Raw genomic sequence first — 21579 nt, 5'->3', positions numbered from 1 at the left:
GGTTAGAAGGGGAGGCCAGGAAGGCCTTTCTGGGAAGATGACATCCACCAGCAGGCGATAGGATGCCTCAGGCAGAGAATTCCAGGTAAAGGGGAGTGGGTGTGAGGGCTGGCAACGGGCACACTGGAATCAAGCACTGGTGTCCATTGTGTTTGCTGTGGTTAGGACAAGCGGCCTGAGTCTACCACCCTTGGGACTGCCACACAGCCCGCCCGTCTGTAACAGGATTGAGATGCAAACCATGACTGAATGAGATTTCAAAAACCAGCAGCTGAACAAGGCGGGGGGGGGGGGGGGCGGACATGAGGGAGGCTGCTGAAGCAGAAATCATGACTGTGGATGGGGGAGGGGAGGAGAGAGGGATAGGTCTTCCAGAGGAGGGAAATTTGGAGGAAGAATCTGCCATCTGAGGGATACTGAAATCTCAGGGCAAGCCAGGCGAGGAGGCCAGAGCACAATTCGGATGACATCAGCGTTGGCCGACAAAGGCATCCTCCATTGTCCCTGCAGGGTGGGCAGGTTGTCAGTTTGAGAGAATGTTCTCTCCACGCAAGACGTACGGCCTTGGGCAGAAATCCAGTGTGTGAGTCACCACCAGATGTACATCTTGTCAGGGAAAGCTGTGGCCACAGAGAACTAGTCATGGTTCCCAGAAACTTCCTGGGTAAGAGACAAGGTCCCTTTGGGGGCAATGTGCAGGAAGGGCTGGGTCCCAGGTTGGAGACTTGGCCTGCCACTCTCAGGGCCCATCACTTGTTAAGACCCTGAGGTAGAGAGAGCTGGACCACTGGACCAGTTGAGGCACGCCTGCCTCGTCTCTTCTCATGCCATGCCCGTGGCCTCCTGAACTTCTCAGAAGTCCACAGAGTGCATGAGAAATGAGTGGGGGAAAGGGGTTACCTGGGCCCTCAGACAATGACAGTATTCACCTCCGAGGACTTGCCCCAAATGACGCCTCTGTGGTCCTTGAGTTCCTCCTCTATAGAGGAGACAGTTGGGAGCTCTCCAAGGTTCCACCCAGCTTGGACATCCATGACCTTCCTTCATCTCCCTCCTTGGAGGCAGGAGAGAGTGAAGCCTATGTGAAGGGTCTTTCTCACAGTCATTCAAGCAGACGCGCTCAAGGCTGGAGCTCTGAGCAGGCCAGCATCTCTCCACTTCTCTCTGGCATTCTCCCTCCTCTCCCCAATCTCTAATCATGAGCCGCCATCTTCCTCACTCTGGTTAGCCATGGAGGTTCAGTCACCTCAGGAATGACATTTCCACCTAAGCAAGTGTGGATCCTAACTCAGAACCATGAGGGGAACCCCGAGAGTCAGCCCCATTAGGAAGCAAGCCATCCTCTAACCACCGCCTGTTCGCATCCTGTGACTCCTTTAGTTCGGATGGTACCTCTACCGAGAAATGCTTGTCGTCCTAGCCAGTGTTGTCGCCTTGACAATCCCTCCTTGCCATGCCTTTCCACTGTGGGTGTTCTCGGCTCCTTTATTTGTGCATAGCTTCTAGCTTCTCTACGTAACGTTAAACTCACTGAGAGCAAGAACCAAGCTCCCCCCACTCCCAGCCCTGCCACCATTGCCGCCACAAGCCCTCCTGACATCCACCACCAGCCTCGTCTTCCACACCTGATGGGGTGTTTGTACGTGAAGCACTGGAGAGGTATTTATGGAGTCAACCCTTCTTCTATGCAGAAGGAGTCTGGCCTTTTTAGAATAAATGGTGGAGTATGGAAGAGCGGTGTTCGTCTTAGCGCCACCCCTTGCACACTGTGGGACCTGAGCAAGTCATTAACACTTAGGTGCCTCGGTGTCCTCATTTGTAAATTAGGGATAATCATAGCACCTGCCTGAGCAGCTGTAATGACTTAATGAGTCATGCAGGCAAAAAATAAATAAATAAAATAACGCTTCCTTCGGTGGCGTTGCTCAGTTTGGGTGGTCCTTGACACAGAACTCTATTTCCATTTTCAAAAATATGCTATGTTGCCTTGAAGTTCAAGTTTGCTGCCAAATCTTTCCCAGTCCCCGCACCCCTACAGTTACTATGTGTACACACTGGTTGGTGTTCCGTGTGACCCTGGTCACGCACTGGCCAGAGCAAGGCCAGGGAAATGGGGGTGGGAAAGCAGGGGTGAAGTCTTGAGTCTTCAATTTAACTGCTCACCAGTTTGGGGCTAGCCGCTAGCCACTAGAATAAGCGCTCTTTACTCAATTCATGGGACTGGGCAAATTTGGACTGTGTGAACGAGAGAGAGAGAGAGAGAGAGAGAGAGAGAGAGAGAGAGAGAGAGAGATTCTCCAGCTATGAGTCAGTGTATTTGTGCTCTCACACACATTTGTGAATTTAGTGAGGACCATTTATGAGGGCAAAGCAAAAACTTCTGGCAATTTTATTTCAACCCTGAAGGCAAGTAATACTTACGATATTTAATAAAGGGTTGGAAACAAAGCACAGTTGGGGAAAAACCCACAGATAGCATTTCCCTTATTCCTACCCGGTCATTCAACCTTAGGACAATAGAATTTCTGTGGGTTTATCTTACACCCCCTGGAAACCCAGATTTTTGTTCAATGTGGCCAGAAAATAAGGGATGGGCAGAAGAATGGAAACAGAGCCAGCATTTGTTAGGTGTCGTTGTGTACCAGAGTCCAAGCCCCAAGTTCAAGCGGTAGCTGTGTATGAGGGCAGGAACACTTATAGTCACAAACCTAATTAGAATACAGTTTAATGCCCATCCTATTCAGTTCTGTAGATGGCAAAATAAAACATCTTGTCTCCAGCCACAAAGCTTTCCAATAAAAGATACCATCTGTCAGTCTCTAGCCGAGAACATACCATCTCAGGGGGCCAGCGAAATCGGGGTCCACAGTCAGGAGGGAGACAGGTACAACCCAGTCAAAGGTGATGCCTGCAAGTCCTAACGTGTCATGGCTTCCTTGGAGCCCTGCACTCCATCTGCCTTCACTACCCATCTTTGACTCCTGCTTCTTGAAGATGACAGAAAATTTCCCAGTTGGTGCTGTCTCCGTTGGAGTTGTTTGCTTAAAGAAAGAAAACATGGCCCACCCTGGGAGCTTGGGTTTCCAGCTCCTCTGTGTCTCTTGCGAAGGTTCCGGGTTCTCATGGCTTCCGAGTCTCACAGCAGTGTTGGCATCTGTAATCACAGGTGGTTTCACACCCCCTATCTACCCCAACTTCCCCGCACACCTGCTAAGTGGCTACAGCAGAGCCAGAACCCCCGGGCCAGACAAAGGGAGGGTCAAGCAAGAAGAATTCTTCCCTACAGAAATCAGACAGCACTGTAGCTTCTCTGTTTGGAGATTTCAGAATTCTGGGCAGAGATTCTCAAATTATGGGGCACCTAGATAAAGAGGAGGCAGTCTTCCATTCACCAGACACTTCTGACAGAGCCCGAGCCTGGCCCCAGACAGAGTCCATGTCATTGGTGGCTTAACCTCCTCTTCTCTCCCAGGTAGAGATTCCACTCACTGAAAGTCTTTCAAGTCCCAGGGAGCACCCACCCTCTTTTGTAGCCTTCTCCACCGCAGCCACTCTGGTTCCCTTCCAGGCCCCCGGGGCAGCCATGTCTCTCCCACGCTAGGCACCCACTCCCTGCTGTGTGTCTCTGGGAACTTACCTCAATGTGTGGTGGCCTCATGTGCTCTCCTAGCAATCTTGGCACCACTGTACTGGGCCAGGAGCAGCACAATGATGGCTTTGATGTCTTTGTCCCCCTTCTGGTAAAGCCAGCGTTCACCTTACCCACAACTTGGCGTGTAGTCTATGCCCCTGTAAAGAGGGTGGTAAGAGAACAAAGAAGCAGCGCAGAACAAAACAGTTTTATCCCTCCGTGGTGCGGGTCATATCAAGTGTTGACTGCACTTGACAACTCTGAAGGCAAATTTTTCCCTCTTTCATTATAGATACATTGGTACAATGATGTCTTTGCAGGGGTATATATGCATGTGCATACGTGTGCATGCACATGTCTTTATAGGCTGCTCGGCACTGCCTACCTTGTTTTGCTTTGTTTTTAAGATAGGTGCTCTAACTAGGTCTTGGGTCTCGCTGGTTAAGCTAGGATGGCTGGCCAGTGAGCCCCAATAATCCTGTCTCCATCCCCCCAGTTCTAGGATTAGAAGCCTGTCCACCACCATGCATGGATTTCCCCCGTTTTTGCTGAGGTGCCTGTATGTGAGGTGTGTATGCGTGTGTGTTGCATGTATGTGGGTGTCCGTGCATGCATAGGTACTTGTACATGTCTGTGTGTGTGGAGGCCTGAAGTTGATGTCAGGAATCTTCCCACCTTATTCACTGAGGCGGGGTCGCTTGGTCAAATCCCGAGCTGGAACACTGTTTACCCCAGGGATCCTGTCTCCACCTGCTAAGGCTGCACTCACAGGCAAGCCTCCATGTGTAACCAGCATCCACTGGGTTCTGGGGATCTCAGCTCGGGTCCCTTTGCTTCTGAGACAAGCCCTTTAACCACGGTGTCATCATCTTAACACCTGGCTTTCTCTGTAAGGGGTGTGGATGAAACTCAAGTCTTAATGCTTGTGCGCCAGGCGTCTTATCAGCTGATCTCACCCCACCCCCACCCCACCCCACTCCCCGAGCTGCACAGGAAATGTTTTCAAACAAATGTAAATCAATTCTAGAGTAAAATTCAATCCCCATAGGCGTTCACGATGTCAAGCCACATCCGTGAATCTTAGGGTGGTTTCTCAGTTTAGCTCTCCTCTAGGGGACGTAGGTTGACGAAGACACTTGGGTTGGTGGGAAGATGGCTCAGTATTCCAGAAACTTGGGGCACAGAATCACGGTCGAGGAGACAGTTGCTGGGGAAATGGGACAATGACCCTAACTCAACATCCAGAGTAGTTGAACTAAAGACTAATCTCCATAGGGTGGGTGACTTCAGAATTGTGGGAAGACAGAGAGCATGAGCCCTGGCTGGGCAGGCAGTGCTCTCCATAGTAGCTCTCTGGGGCTAAAGGCTGGTGTTGTGAGTGAGGTGAGAGAGCACGTGTCACAGGCCGCTGTGACCACACTGCCGGCTTGTGGAGTGATAACCGAGCCGAGTCTCCAAGGAAGCACTCTGGGGCTTTCTACCTTCTTCAACTCTGACCTTCCTCTCCTAGCTCTCTCCTCCGCGCCATTCTCTTCCATATGGCGCTTTTGCCTCAGGGTGTAATAGCAAGTTCATCGGAGCAGTGTTCCTTACTGCCAGAGTAGGCGTTTGCTGAATGAACATGGAATGAGCTACAGGAGAGGAAGCCACCCCAGCGGAGGGTGTCTGTCTTCTACGAACATTTAATGTAGCCCCTTGTCTTGAAAGTGCCGAGCTGCTTGACAAGATTAGACCGGGCCCGAAGGCAAAATGGGGAGCCATGTGAGGAAAATTCTGTCTGCAGATTTTTTTTTTTCTCAGTAGCATTTTGCTTCACGGGGTCAGTGTGGCAGGAGGAAGGCAGGAGGTGTGAATATTTGGAGAGCTGAGGACACTACAGAGTCTCATTCATTCATAGTCTCTGCCACTCATACAGTCACCACCACCATGCAGCACCCCTCCCACACTGGCGGAGGAGGTGGGCTGTGTACGTGGCCCTCCAAAATACACAGAAAGAAATCATCATGGAAGACAAGGAAGGGCTGTCTAGAGCAGCAGGACTAGACTCGAGGCCGGCGCCTTCTCTCCAAGCACTCTACCGTTCGCCATGCTGGTCAGAACCAATGTCTCTCTCTAGAAGGATGGTGTGGAGCTGTGTTCATGGATAAACCAAAGCCCAGAACTGATTCTATGGGTCCCTGCCAGTGGGACCCCAGGCAAGCCACTGTGTTACTGTGTGCTCAAGTGTCTGCCTACTCAGTTTTGGATATTAATGGGTACTGTCGATAATAAGAGGTGCAGACACATTGCCCATGCAGTTCTAGGTAATACCGCTATCAGACATCCCGGTGAGATGGTAGTAGTTAGCGTAAGAAGGAGGGCAGAATGTTCGAGAGAATGTCCAGCCCAGCCATTGTGCTGCCCGTGGGGAGCTGGGAGACATCAGTGAGCAGGGCACAGTGAGACAAGGTAGGGTGGGGAGAGGAAAGCAAGGGGCCTTAGAGACACGAGGTACAGGGTGGATCCTTTATCCAGAGACACTGGAAGAGTCTGGTGGCTGCTCTTACCGCCACTACCTCAACATGCTGCAACTTAATGATTTGTCTTTCCCCCTTTATACGTTTTCTTAGGAGTAAGAACGAGGGTTAGCTGAAGAGCTGCTTTAACCGTTGAGAGTTCTTGCTGCTCTTCCAGAAGAGTTCAGTTCGCAGCACCAAGGTCAGGTGCATTTACAGATAGATAGATAGAGAGAGAGAGAGAGAGAGAGAGAGACAGAGAGAGACAGAGAGAGACAGAGACACACATAGAGAGACAGAGAGATAGAGAAAGACAGAGAGAGAGACACACAGACACACATGCACACACACACAGAGAGACACAGACAGACAGACAGACACACACACATACACACAATTATTTTTTTTTAAAGTCAGTGTTCTTCAGGTGTGCAGGACCTAAGAAATGACCCATGCTCCATAGATGTCTCTGCCCATGGTCATACAGGCAGTACTGAGTATACTCAGAGGCCAAAAAAAAAAAAAGTACATGAAATTGGGAGAAGAAAGTCATAGCGAAGAAAGGGGGTATTGGTGGAAAATAAATGAGGGGAAATTTGATCAAAATATATTATATGCATTGTGGAACTCTCCAAGCATTTCCTGTGAAAGGGTGGGAGTTGAGGGAGGGTGGCCTAGAGTGGACTGGGGCTGGGGGAAGGGCTGAGGTGGGCAGATTGAAGAACTGTGGACAAGTCACAGGAAATCGGGCGACAGAGCAGCTGTGTCGGGCTTTGCCAGGGTGGGGGTGAGGTGGACAGCTTCGTACAGCTTTTGCTCGGGGTTCAGGAAAACCTTCTGAAACTCTGTGTCAAGGAGGCGCCAAGCTATCGGTGCGTGGGCACGCAGTGTGGTGCCCTAGGCTCAGTTGTCCGGGCACTTTGCAGCCCTCCGCTGCTGCTCGGTGGGGCAGAATATTTGTGTGAACCAAGGAAACCTCTGTGTTTTGTTGACATGTCCGCCTGTGTCCTTAGAGGAACGAATGTACCTAGGCAGCACATTCAGAAGAACAAAGGATGTGGTCGGCTCTCCACAGCTTTAGGCTCTGCACCTGCAGATTTGATGAGCCACAGATCTGAAGTACCGGTGGGGCAGGGCGAGCATCAGACCTATGCCAAATATGTACGGGCCTTTTCTTGTCACTATGCCATACATTGCACCAACTAGTCACATAACACGTCTATGCTATTGTGCACCGTAAATGATCTAGAGTGACAGAAAGTATACAGAAGGATTTGGGGAGATTAAATGTAAATGCCGTGCCATTTTATGTGACTTGGGCATCAAAGGATTTTAAGATGCAGAGAGGGTCGTGAAACCCATCCCTCATGGGTGATAAGGTTGCCAGTTGGCTAGCTGAGATTGTGGATGTAATAGTCATGAACCCAGTGTGAGTTGGGATCTAGCTTTGTCTTTGGGCAAGAGCCCCATGAGAACGCACCTTATGATGAGACTTGGGAAGGAAAATATATGGAGTAGGATGCCACTAGTCAAGAGAGGGAAAAATAAACAATTATGTTGTTGATATCCCTTCCCCCATCGTGGCTAGCTAGATGCCTCCGGTCATGTATCTGGACTTGGCATCAGAGACAAGCAGCCCTCACCTGCCTGTGCCAAGTGTCACTGCCGGAACCCTGAGGCTACCTGGTCTCCTTGGGGAAGGGAAGGGCTCTTCTCAAGGAATTTTGGTGGGCATTGGGCACTGGTCAGAATTCCTTAGAATCAATAGACACTGAGATTCAATGTAGAAATGTGTGTTCCCCTGCAGGGAATGGTCCAAGGCCTGAGAATTTTGCCAGCTCTTGACATAAGAGCTCTTGACATGAGAAGGGGTTTACCTGTCTCTGTCTTCATGTCTCTCTCCCCTCTGCAATACCGTCCCTGGCCTGAGGTCACACACACACACACACACACACACACACACACACACACACACACACACACTTCAGCAGACTGCTCTTCCCTAAGCATGGCCTGCCCGCCCCTCCCCTTTTTATTTCGATCCCCCCACAAACAGTGTGGTGGAAAGGACCGCTGTTTCCAGAAGCAGATGGAAATGGCTGGAGTGAATCCACTCTACCACTCTCCAACTCGATTGCCATGGCAGCCAACTGTTGCTTCGCTAGGAGCTAGGACCATTTCCTCACTGGAGATCGGTCACAGACTTCTTCCTGATTGATGGTGAGAATAACAAAGCACATTTTACAACCCGTGCCCAGGAGCTGCCTGTGGGCCTTGTTAAAATGCAGGTTCTGAATCCACAGCTCTTAGGCTGTCTTCCCAGCAAGTCTCGTGTGGTGCGATTTTGCTTTGCTATCCAAAGGAACGTGTCTATAGAACAGCAAGAGTCCTGCTCAGGTGTGTCAAGAGAAAGCTTGGGGAGTGTGGCAATGACTCAATAAACACTAGTTACAACCCCACTGGCTGTCCTTACCCCTGTCAAACGTCATCCCTATGAGAACAGAGAAACTTAAGTTCACCCAAGAGTTCCCGAGGAAACAAGAAAAATCAAGTTAGCTTTCCAGGATCCTAGACACGGGGCGCAAAGGGTGAGAGTCACACAGCCATTAGCAGCCCCACGTGTGTTCATCCACCCCCACCGGCTGGCTGCAGAGCCCCGGGGCCCAGGCCTCAACTCGCCATGTTGGGAACACATCAGAGGAACCCGGCACACACCCTGTTCTGCCAGCTTGGGCTCTCCAGAGGAATTTCAAAGCACACAGGGTGTGTTTGGCAGGAATCTCTCAATGCGCTTAGGGGGCCTTTTTGCTTTAAGGCCTGCAGTATCTTTTCTGCTTCAGGCCTGAGCACTGAGCTTCCCCCTTCGCTGGTATGGAAAAGAGGCCCCGGCCAGCCTGCTGCTGGTGACAGGCAGCCATGGTTTGAGGAGACTCTAGGTGAGGCTAGGGAAGCCCAAACCCCCTTCCACACCCAAGCGATCTGCCTTTGGTTTCACCCTCCTAAAAATTCTTCCTTGCCACAAGCTGCTGACTCATCCAGGGTTGGGGGGTCTTTTTTTAACTCTTATTTCTCTGCCTCAGAATTGCCACAAAGCATAGAGATTGGGACGTTGCTTTGATGAACATTTGGGTGCTCACACGGCTTTATTTGTATCGTCCACCTCCATCTCAGTCTCCCTATGGCTCAGTCCCACCGGGAAAGAGAGCCGGATGCCCCGTTGCTCTGTCCTGCTTCTCACACCAAGTGTCTCTTTGCAGGTCTCCATGCGCTGGCTGCTCTGGCAATCCGGCTGCAAGATTCCCAGGATGTAAGCCACACGGGGCAAGACACTGGTAAGTGATACTGCGTTTGGCGGTGGTCACACATGGCCCAGGGAGGGGTAGGAGCTGCTGGGAAAGGCGGCCCTGCAACCTTGTTTCCATCCATGGGCACCTGGATGGATACAGCACAGAGCCAAGCGTCCAGGTGCGGAGCTCTCCAAATCCGCTGGCTTCCTGCCAGGGCCTCCCTAGAAGCCATGAGCCTGCAGGTGGCTGGCTCTCCCCTCTCTGCACAGATGACAGCTACTCAGCCTTCCAGGCCGGGGGCATATTTTTAGAGTTATGTTCAGAAGAAAAAAAAAATAGTCTCAGAACAGTGTGTGTACTGCCTGGCTCAGCCGGCAGGCAAAACCAACCTTGCACAGCTAAGGTATTAGGCCTGGCAGGAAGGAGCGGAGAGGCTGGGGATGCTGCTGAGGCCTTGGCCTAAGCAAAACTCCCTGACAGAAGAGGTTTGCACAAAATGCACAAAATGCACTGACCCGAGAAACTTGGGTCAGTGGTGAGGTCCCTGCCAGTGGCAGAGCTCAGGGAGAAGTTGGAAGAATGTCCCCAGAAAATATTGGAGTGAGAGGTTGTTTGATGGAGCAGTGTCTACACTCCCTTCTGTGATGACCTAGAACCTTCCAGGGGCACGATGTAGGAAGCTAGTGAGGGCCGAGGAGAGCAATAACATAGGTGCAGCAACATCCCTGCTTCAGGCAGCCATTGCAGAGTGAGATGACCTTGGGTCTCGCCTGTGCCCCAATGTAATGTCACCAGCTGACTCCATGCAGCCCGCATCCATGCCTGTAATCCCGAACTCCTGGCGTACATGACGGGCAGACAGCACACAAAGCATGATGGGAGATTTCCTGGGGGATTTCTCAGCCGTCCACCCTGCCATGACACCTCTAAAGAACTTCCTGCTGGTCACAGCATCCGAGGATTTGGTCCAAGATCTTGGCTGTACAGAGTGGAGGAAAAGGCCTCAGAAACATGTAACAAGGGGCCACCCGCTGCCCAGCTCCCAGAGCCCACAGGCCGTATAAGTGGGAAGGCGCAAGGAGGTGGATCAGAGATGGCTTTACCCAGAACCTTGGGTCCATTGGCATGGGGGCAAGACTTATCCCACACACTCAAGTGACCAAACCCTGACCTGCTGGACAGGAGAAAAATGGGGCTCTAGGCCCAAATGAGGACACTGGGCAGGAGGGAGAGTCCAAGACTCAGGACAGAGTACAAGCTACTGTGCCCGCAGGGTGGTGGTGGGAAGCCGTCCCCAGGCCCTAGAGCACTGGTCCTCAACCTCCCTAATATTAGCTGGGCCCCTTAACACATACAGTGTCTCATGCTGTGATAACCCCCAACAAAACATTATTTTCGCTGCTCCTTCGTAACTGTAATGTTGCTACTGTTATGACTTGTGATGTCAATATCTGATATTTCTATGATCTTAGGCAATGCCTTGAAAGGGTCCTTTGACCCCAGAAAGGGTCAAGACCCACAATTTGAGAACCTCTGTCCTAGAGGGCAAAGCATGGTGGGGGCCCAGAGATGGCGGGTTTTTTCCTGTCTTAGAAACGGTTGGCCTGGATGAGGAGCAATTGCTTGACAGCGGTTGTGTGCCGTGTGTATTCAGCTGAGTCCTGCGTGCTGTTTGAGGTCTGAAAGGGGGAGGAAGAAAAGGGATAGCGGAGGAAAGAGGCTGGACAGTGACTATCAGCCATGTCCCATGGCATCCCTAAGAGTCTTAAAGCAGAAGCCAGCCTGAGAGGCTGTGTCCTTGCGTGCACAAGCCCTGACGCATAGTAGGTCAAACAAAGTGGTGAAAAAGGAATTCAAGAAACAGGTATGTGTGCTGAAGGGAAGCGGCCCTGGCTCACTAGCTTCCTGACCTTGGGCAAGTTGCTGGCCTCTCTGTACTTGTCTTCTCATCGGGGACAAACCTTACCGTGTGGTCATAAGGACTCGGCGATTGGTATAAAGCTGCCTGTCCCTGTGCTGGGCAGGACATAGCAAGGATCTCGTCACTGTTGTGCTCATTCAGGGTGTCATGTGGGCCAGAGGTGAGGCAGGGGCTGTAGTCAGAGGTTGCAGTGCAGTTGCTTGATGGATTCAGGATGCAGTTACCAGCTCTGAATTCTTCCTCCAAAACCGGAGATGCTGATGCTGTGAGTGACCTCCTGGGTGAGCGTCTTTCTTGCATCTCCTTCCTAGGGTCCTTCCTGTTTCTGACCCTGCTCCAAAGTCTGTTGCCAACTGCAGACCCCAGGGGACATGCTGTGGCTCAATGACCAACCCCTGCCTCCCCTTACCATCTAGGGTAGAGGAAGGGAATGAAGACTTCCACTTTGCTTTCTTCTTTCCTGTATTTCCTCCTAACGAGGCATGGCAGGGGCCAGCCTGCGGTGTATCTCTGTGTGTGGAGTGTGAGCTGAAAACGTTGTGTGTTTTACTTTTAAAAGAAAAATAGTCACTGCAAAACAAACCCCAAAAAGATGGCTGTTGTATAGAAATTGTATCTTGGCCCATTTTCAGTTGCTGTAACAGAACTCTGAGTCTGGGTATTATATAAAGAAAAGAGGTTTATTTAGTTCACAGTTTTAGAGACTAAAAGTCCTAACCCATCTTAGTGGATGGTATCACCATGGCAGGAACGTGCATGGGAGAGACAGAGATGAGAGGTTTGGGCTTGTTCTTAATATATCCACCTTACTCACTCCAGAGCTAACAGAGGCTCTGAGACAACTGCATTAATCTCTTCCAAGACGGGCACTCCCAGTGACCTCATGACCTTCCATTAGGCCACACCTCTTAAAAAACCCCACCCGTCAGCATCACAACCCTAGAGGCCAACCTTCTGGCTCGTGATGGTTTGGTGGCCACCCTGACAAACAGACAATGGTGTTTGACCTCCATCCGGCCCCTTCCAAGAAAACCCTGACCTCAGAAAGAGCCTGAGAGAGCAGTGATCAGGGCCCCCTGGGTTCTCTTAGCGTTCTCTTGAAATGGTGCTTCAGTGGTGACTTCTATGACCTTGGCAACCAGAGCTATGATGCAGCAGTGGGCCAGCAGTGGTAGAGCCGGCGGTCAGGATTTGAAGGGCACTGTCTTGAATCTCTCGCCGGTCCACAGACATAAAGCCAGCACAGCCATGGTCCTGCCATGTATGTGGGAGCACAGGTTTGGGAGAGCAGGCCACTCTTCACAGTACACAGAGCTGAGATCTGACCCCGGCAGCCTGGTCCTGAACTTCTTTACTTTTCCTCCCCGTTGGGTCATTAGCTCCCTGTGGGCAAAAGTAGTCCTGTCCCCTCCCCCCACCCCCTAATTTGCTTTCCCGGCTCTCTTCTGGGAACTTTCTGGCAGAGCTCCTTCCCCCTGTAAAAGGGCGAACAACAAACAGATCTGTCAGGAACGGCTCTGACCTAAACAGCTGGAGTTTGTTTTCTGGCATTCATTCGTGTGTCCATCCGTCTGTCCATCCATATATCCACCCACCCACCTCTATCCAGCAAGCACAACTCAGCCCCAGGACCTCGTTGGAGCCGACATCTTTGGCACTGACAGCTGCAAACTCCAAGTTCCTGGATCCTCCAGTCATTGTCACCAGAAAGCTCTAAGGGACACTCACTGCACAGTGCAAAGCCCTTGATTAATATGCTGTGATTTGGGCAGCCCTAGGCTGTTCCAGCACCCCCACCCAACTCTGTCACCATGGCAACATTATTTTAACAAACAGCTCTTTACTATGTAATGAAAATTACACTCTGACAGGCGGGTAGAACAACTTCATTACAGAGGGCTTAGAGGGGTCCGTGAGGACAACTTTGCACAAAGCCACCAGCCCCCTGATCCCTGTGTGCTGTTTGTCACCAGTAAATGTGGATGTGCTGGGACCAGGAGCCACCGAGATGCCAGACATGGGTTATGTGTGGCAATTGAAGGTTGTCACTTTTTTTTAAATGCGGGATCTTGACAATGGCCCCACCACGACAGGGTAGCCCGATAGCATTATTAAATTCGGCTTTCTACACCAAGCTGCTGACCCCACCCACCCCCAGCTCATGTGAGGCTGCTGAGAGCCTTGCTGCTTCCTGTGTCTTGAGTCACAACTAAATTGTAAGGCAGTGCGTGTGTGCAGAACCCAGAGCGTGCACGCCAGGCTAAGAATCAGCCTTTGCCTCCTCGCCAAAGCACCATCTGTCCAGCCTGGTTGATTCAGCAGCGGCAGGTGCAGGGATTCGACACCCCTCCCCACCCCCGCCTCAAAGGGGTATGTCAAGAGAGAAAAGACCACCCTCTGGCCACCTCCATCACGACGTTAGTCTGTGTGCCAGGCACTGTAGTAAGCTCTCATTACAGTCTAGATCCACAATGAGAAAAATGAATGAATAACTGAACTGCAGAGAGCAATGTGGTGGCCTCGTAGCTGTGTGTGCTTGGGAAAGTTCTTTAAATTCTATATATCTCAGTTTTCTCATCCATAAAGTGGGAATATTTTACTATCCTCGCTAAGAGTTGCCTGAGGTTCAAAATGCAATAACTACATGAGAAGACCTAGAAAAAGAGAGAGAGAGTATTTAAAACAGTGGGAGATGCCTAGCAGGAAATAAAGGCCAAGTAGGACTTCCTTTGCATTGTTCCGAAGTATATAATTATTGTACCTAATGTATACCAAATGCTTGCTCTACTCCAGCCCCAAAGCTAAGTTGGAGTCGTCCAATGATCTCATTAAAATTTCACAGGCAAATCTGTAAGACCGTCGTCATCATTGTCCTCACTTTGGAAATGAGGACACTGAGGTGACATGGAGTCACAGGACCTCTAGATGTGGTCTCAAGAACTGCCTCGGTTAGTGGCCTTGATACCATGGAAGCCATGCATGTCCACAGACAGAGCGGGACCCAAGTGTGGAGGAGCAGCTCTAAGGAGGAGCCTGCAGCCGCAGAGCCGGGCTGCCCTTGAAGGCCTGGCCTGGCTGCAGTGTAGAAGAGGCAGATTCTTGGCACCAGCAGGAAGCTTGTCTAAAACAAATGTGACTTGCTTATTTAGAGTATTTATTGGATTTTTATTAAAGTTCATGGATTGGGAGAGGAAAGAGACACAGGGGAGGGTATAAAACTTGTAGTTTTCTATTCTCTCCTCTGAGGATTTCATTGGAGTGTGTGTGAGCGCGTGCATGCATGCATGTGTGTGCATGTGTGTTCCTGTGTGTGTGTGTGTGTGTGTGTGTGTGTGTGTGTTTGTGTGTGTGTGTGCATCTGTGTGTGCATCTGTGTGTGCATCTGTGTGTAAAATAACAGCTCCTGCAAGTTGCTTCCCAGAGCAAAGAGACAAGGAGAGAAAGGAAAATTCAGATTGTACAACAAAATACAGGTGAATTCATAAAGTTATGGGCATGCTCCAGTTTTTAAAACCCCTCCTCTGGCCATTTTGGGCAGTGTCTTGTCACAAACAACCCCATAACATGTTTAGTCAGCTTCCAAATCTGAAGGGCGCAATCAGTGGCCTTCGGAGACGACATGGTTTCCATAGTTGAGGTCAGTTTGAGGTTTGAGGTCTTGACTATCCATGTCATTGAACATTGACTGTGCTGTTTGACCTCGGGTGACCTCACTGGAATGGCGGAAGACAAAACTGTGTAAGTCATTCAATTCACCCTGCACAGGCTTACCAGGGCTTGACCTCATGGTAGTGACAGTAGAGAGAGGGTACGAACAGAAGGTGTCTCAGGTTCTATCGCTAATCAACATCTACTCTCCCAGAGCCAGTCACAAAACAGAGTCACAGTGAGAGGGCTCCACTGGGCCATGTCACAGAGTATGGGTACCAGGAGGCATAATGATTGAGCTATCGCCCAGCCGCAGTGTGGTCACTGTACCTTCCAAGCAAAGAGACCAAGGCTCAGGACACTATGTGACTTCCAGAGGTCCCATCATGGTAGGGCTGGGATGTGGACACTAGTTGACTGGCTTCTCCCAAGCTGGTATACTCCCCCACTTCTGGTCAGTAAGAAGAAGCCCAGAATATGTTTGCTGTCATCCTGTTGAAACTAGAGATCCAGCTGCTCTAAAGGGAGAACATGACTTGTGGAAGCCATGCCATAGAAACGATGCCACAGCCCCAGGATCACGCAAACCCGATGCCATCTGTAGTCTGATCTTCAGACTGTGGGAATTCAAATTCTTAAGTCCTGTAGGCCTCCAAGAAGCTACCGAGGCTGAGATGAGAGACATAACCTTGGTGACTCGGTGTGGTGGTACATCATTGTCAGTCTGTGAGACACAGTGCTGGGCGTGTCTGGGAGCACATTCCTAGAGAGAGTCAAATGAAAAGGAAAGATCTACCCTGAATGTGGGCAGCGCCATTGTTCACCGGCTATGGTCCCAGACTGAAAAAAAGGGAGAAAGTGGGCTGAGCACCTGCATTCATTCATTCATTCATTCATTCATTCATTCATTCATTCATTCATGCCTCTCTGTTTTTAATTGGAAAGTAGACTCCTTGTGACCAGTGGTATCACATTCTCCATACCTTCCCCCACCATGGTGGATGGATATTGTCCCCTCAAACAACCCCTCAGACACAGCAAAAGTCAGCCCTTCCTTCCTTAAGTTGCTCATTGCCAAGAATTGGGTCACAGTGACAAGTTAAGTCACTCATATACCCAGAGGACTGTGGCATCCTCTAAGTCCCAACACTTACTATTGACACCCAGTGGCCAACTTGACAGAGGTCCTTCTATGCAGGAGTGACGTTTCTGCCATGTGAAGCCAGGCTGAAGGACTAAAAGGAGCTAAACTGGAACACTTAGCCTCCACTCTAGTACAGCTTGTCCATCCACAAAGCCCTTTAAGCACCTTGACGTTGTGGTCTTTCTCTCTTAAGGAGGGAGAGCAGGGCAGAGGAGTTTCCACACTGTATGGAGAGGAAAACTGAGACCAGAGTGTTGATGAAAGTTTTCTGGCCCAGCGGGGTCCCACCACCGCCACAGTTCAGCCCCAAAGAAACACACGGATGCTATATTAGTTATAAAACTGTTGGCCGGTGGCTTGGGCTTCTTATTGGCCAGCTCTGTCTAATTAACCCATAACTACTAATCTATGCATTTCCACATGGTCTTGGCTTACTGGAGAATGCCTGGACCAGTTACTCCTTTGGCCGGCTACGTGGCATCTGTTTCTGGCAGACTTTCTCTGCCTACCTTTCGCAGAATTCTCCTCATCTCCTAGTCCTGCCTATCTCCCTGCCTCTATTGGCCACAGTGTTTTATTCATCAACCAATTAGAGAAACATATATAGAAGGGCATCCCCCATCACCAGGCTCGAGGAGGCAAAAATGAAGGTTGACAGTAACTGGTCAGAATTGAGTATCCTTTCGTAGCTCGCCAGTTACTGTCCATGTGACCTAAGCACTTCATGGCTTTCTTTCTGTCCTTCTGACCTCTGTGGAACAGGTGGCCATGCTTACACCTGGGAGCTTCGTGAGAATTCAGCGAGTTAATCCACATCACGCGATCACAGTAGCATCTCAGCAACCCTGGGAAACAGCACCTGCCTGTTGCATGTCAAGACACAAAAAGGAAATGAAACAGTTTGACAAATGTCATCTGTGGCGTAGGGTGGAACCACCCTGGGTGTGTCATGTGACAAGATGAGGAGTCCTTTGGGAAGGGTCACTTGTCCAGCGTCACTCTGCTGGTGAGGGGCAATTATGGAGACTAGAAACCAGCTGCCCCTCCCCCCCCCCCCGCCCCCGACTCTCCTGTCCCACCCTAAGTCACTCATCTGCCATTCCATGGTTTCTCCCTGTTTAAAAAGGCTTTGTATTCATAGGTCCAAAGGACACCCCAGCTCCTTACAACTTTAAGCTTATAAATATAATCGTGCTATGCGCCCAGACCTTCATTAACCATGCAAGAAGGATGCAGTGTGTATCCGAGAACAAACCCTTCATTAAACCCTAGACTTAATTAGCTTGAATCTATCTCCTTCCCTGTGCCCATGCCCCACTTGAAATAGAGAGCTGCTTTAAGTAGAGTGCCTAACCCTTAACCGGAAGTTCTGATTTTAGTGGTTTTGCACCGGACTCTCCATTAGCAGCTCACTGTCTTTATCTGAGGTAGCCTCTTCCCCATGTGATTAATTTCATTTTCCTCCGGCCGTGTTTCAGACACAAGCTTTGCACTGTGGTCTTTTATGTTGCCGCTATTGTCCCCTTAAAGGGGGATTTGGAAACCATAGCTTTTCCTCACGTCACTCTACATGAGCATGCGAGAGCTGTATGCTTTTGCAAGCCCTGTGATGGTCACTCCCATGATCCTTCGCCTCCCAAGAATCTTCAATCCCCTTTGAAAGCTTTTTCTTTATTTCTATGATGAATATTGACCTGCCCAGAAACTGATTTTAATGAAACAGGCAAAATTTGTCCTTAGGTCCCTGGAATGTCTTCTTCCTCCCCAGGGTTAACAGCTACGTCATCATTTTGCAATCATCGCTCCTGTCCCAGGTTCCTTCCATCTCCCATCTGGACATTAGGGATATATCAGGTACTTCTCTGGTGCTGTCATTAAACACCACGACCAAGACAGTTTATAAGTTTATTGGCACTTACAGTTTCAGAGGGTTAGCGTCCTTGATGGAAAGCACGGCAGCAAGGTGTAGACACCGTGGCTGGAGCATAGAGCTGAGCGCTCACACCCTCAACTGCAAGCATGAAGTCGAGAAGTGAGCCGGAAGAGGCATGGAGTCGTTGAACTCTCAAAGCCCCTATCTGGTGATGTGTTGTCTTCAACGAAGTCACAACTTCTAAGCCTCCTTAAACAGCGCCACCAACTGGAGATCAAGTGTTAAACATCTGAGCCTATGGGGGACATTCTCACTCAGGTCACTAGAAAGGGTCTCCCCACTCAAGCCTATGGGGGACATTCTCACTCAGATCACTAGAAAGGGTCTCCCCACTCAAGCCTATGGGGGACATTCTCACTCGGGTCACTAGAAAGGGTCTCCCCATACAAGGCCAACCAAACAGATAATTCTCAAAATACAAACCAAAGCCAGGTATAATGGGTTGTACCTGTCACCTCAGCATTCCAGACAGTGAGGCAAGAGAATTGCCATGAGTTGAGGCCAGCCTGGGCAAGTTCCAGGCCAGCTGACCCATAGAGTAAAATCTCAAAACACCAGTAAACAGATAACAAAGTCAAACCCATTCTTGCCAGAATCTGTAACCGTGTATACCTTTGCACTGTGCATAGATTGACTTGCAGACATCTTCCCGAGCCTAGAAAGGTCTCACCTCCCTTTCTCTTCAGCCTCGTTTCCTACCACATCCCTTCTGACATCCTAGACTTCAACCCCGCTGCTTCTTCCTGTTCTTCAGCTGTGCCAAGCCTGGGTCCTTGGCAGAATCATGTACTTACTGCTGTCCCCAAGTGGATCCACTGTCCCAGCCTAGGTTCCCTTATTTTTAAAAAGGCTGCCACAAAGCTCATAACTTTGTGTGATGAATAAGACAGAGATGGGAGGGAGAGCTGTATAGATTCAGGCAAGAACAAGAGTAAGGGAAACGGAAGTGACAAGGAGAATGCAAATCCCGTGGATGCAGCGTTCAGCCACCCATCACATCGCTCCATAAGGACCCCCTCCCCCCCCCCCCCCGTTACCAGGACACACGGCGTCTGGGGAGTGGAAATATGGGAAATAGTTGGTCCTACAATAATGCAGGGCATCTGTTCCCCCAAGGTACCATGCCACAAACCTGCACATGAATGGTCACAGATGTGGTTAGGGACAGCGCTGTGTACAGGAAACCCAGCATGGTTTTCCAGGTCACCTGTGGTTTCGAAATAGACAAATAGGGCGAATAGCGTGGCACCTTGCTTTGCAGAGAGGCCCGCTTGCTTGAACCGGTGAGAGAAATGGCACCTTACAAATGCCTGTGAAATGGGAGAAAGACAGTGAATTGGGACCAGAGTTATAGTGCCAGCTACGAATTACGTGACTGCTAACCCATCGGGTAAACTGAGGAAGCTGCCATATTCCTGGGATATGCGTGTATTTTGTTATTATTGTATTGTGCTTCTGAGATAACCTTCCTCATGTGACCAGTCTCAGAAAGTAGTGACGTCATAACATCCTTTGCACAAAAAGACGGGGGGGGGGGGGTGTGGGTTCTTGCTAGGTATTCCATTCTAGTGTCTCAAACAACACTTCCCATCTGCTCTCTCCTCTTCTCTCTCACACTTTCTCTACACATACACTCACAAACACACAGAGAAACCAAAAAAAAAAAAAAAAAAAAAAAAAAAAGGAAGGAGACGTCTAAGGACTCTGGGTCAGTTTTGTGTATTTCCTGTGTAACTCTTTTCAGCTGGGCAGCTTTCTCTGAATTCTCCTGTTTCTCAATTCTCCTACTGTCTCTCGCTGCTGAAGCCGGGCACAAGCAAAAAGCTAAACTCACATATTGTATAACTGTCCTCCAATGCGCCTCATGTTGGAACAATGTTTTGTTTTCAAGCATCATAGCAGAACTGACTTGCAGTGTCTCAGAAATTGTCCCTGGGAGTGGAGAGAGTGAGGAATCTCTCAGCTCTCCCCTCTCCTATCTTGCATAGTTCTTCCTGCTGGCAATGGCAGTCCTAGAGAAGCCAGGGCCCGATGCTGGTCAGTGAAAACCAAACAAAGAAGCTGAGGCAATTCCCATCTCACAGAAATCACATTGGCCACTGCAGCCTGGTCCTCATGGGTGTGGAAGGGTTGCAGAAAATTAGTGACATCGAGGCCAAAGAGTGTAAGAGGGTCACGTGGATCTAGGTGACATCTGCCCGGGGTCCTGAGCCCTCACTATCCTGAACTTTGCAAGTCCATGCTCTGGTTCTTTTGGTTTCCACTTACAGACACCCCTTAAGAAGGCAGAGGCAATGGCGGTGTACAAAGTGGAAGCGACATGCCAAACTCCCTGCATACAACATACACGGGACGCCATTGGCATCAGAGACATGATCTCGGATATATTTTCTTTTTTATATATCATTTTTTTATTTGAATTAGAAACAAGATTGATTTACACGACAATCCCAGTTCCCTTCTCCCTCCCTTCCTCCCCTACCACCCCCGCAACTAAAACCCTACCTATCACATATCGGATATATTTTCATTTTATTTTTTGTTATATGTATATGTCACATTTGTGTGCATGAGTGTGAGTGCAGGCACACACATGCCATGGCACACATGAGAAATTCACAGGACAGCCTTGGATGTCAGTCTTTCCTTTCCACATTGCTTGAGACAGGGTCTGTCTTGTTGTTCACCATGGCATCCACAAGCCTCTGAGGATTCTTCTAGATTCTTCCCACATCCCCAGATAACACGGAGCTTACAGGTGCACACTACCTAGCCTGGCTTTGTGTGGGTTCTGGAAATTCAAACTTAGATTCCCATCCTGGCACAGCAAATTCTTTACCCACTGAACTCTCATCTCAGTGCCTCTGGAACAAAGTAAAACTGGACTGTTGCTGAGCTTGTGTCGAAGGAGGAGACCCGGAAAGAAGCAGTAGTAACTGGGCCAGGTTGTATCTATTAGCGTGGGAGTCATTATGGAGGAAGAGGCCCCGGGCACTACTGATGGGTATATGAGCCTGTTATGACCCTGCTACTGAGACCTTTCTTGCTCCAAGGAAAGTCCCTGAACTGTGGTCAGGGGATTGGCTTGACCCTGTTTTCAGAATGATCTTGGGCAAGCTCCAGCATGTCAAACCCGTCATCCCTAGAAGCAGCAGCTAGAGGCATAGTGACAGCATTTGGTTGGAATCAAAGCAAACACACCCAGCAAGGGTGACATCTAGGGGATGTGGAGAATGGCCAGCCCCTCTTGACTGTCCCACATAGACAAGAGGAGCTGGGTGGCGTTGGAAGTCCTCGTGACACCTCCAATAATGAAACATTCCAAAACACCGATTCTCGGCTGCTAGAAGAGGGAGGAGTAGCCCCCTCCCCAGGGACCAGCTGACAATGGCTGGAGACATTTGGGGTTGTCCCAGGATGCTGTTAGCAAGCTGTACAAAACCTATCCAGTTCCCACAGCCCCCATCAATGGAGGGCTTTCTAACCCCAGATGGCAATTCTGTAAGGTAAAGAAGCCCTG

At 49.9% G+C, this 21579-nt stretch overlaps 1 protein-coding gene across 4 annotated transcripts in view; it reads left to right on the top strand.

Moving 5' to 3' along the window:
* The window catches only part of Zhx2 (zinc fingers and homeoboxes 2), a 155192-nt gene that overhangs the window by 73155 nt on the left and 60458 nt on the right, over positions 1-21579 (top strand). For 3 of the 4 annotated variants that reach the window (XM_027431667.2, XM_027431666.2, XM_035449610.1), the window contains exon 2: positions 9384-9458. The gene's annotated coding sequence lies outside the window, so the exon portion shown is untranslated. Of the gene's footprint in view, positions 1-8327; positions 8347-9383; positions 9459-21579 lie in introns of those variants that run through there. The other variant, XM_035449611.1, reaches the window with a different exon arrangement.

This window comes from Cricetulus griseus, chromosome 10 (genome assembly GCF_003668045.3).
Source record: "Cricetulus griseus strain 17A/GY chromosome 10, alternate assembly CriGri-PICRH-1.0, whole genome shotgun sequence".
Taxonomy (NCBI): Eukaryota; Metazoa; Chordata; class Mammalia; order Rodentia; family Cricetidae; genus Cricetulus; species Cricetulus griseus.
This window is presented reverse-complemented; position numbering and strand designations above follow the sequence as displayed.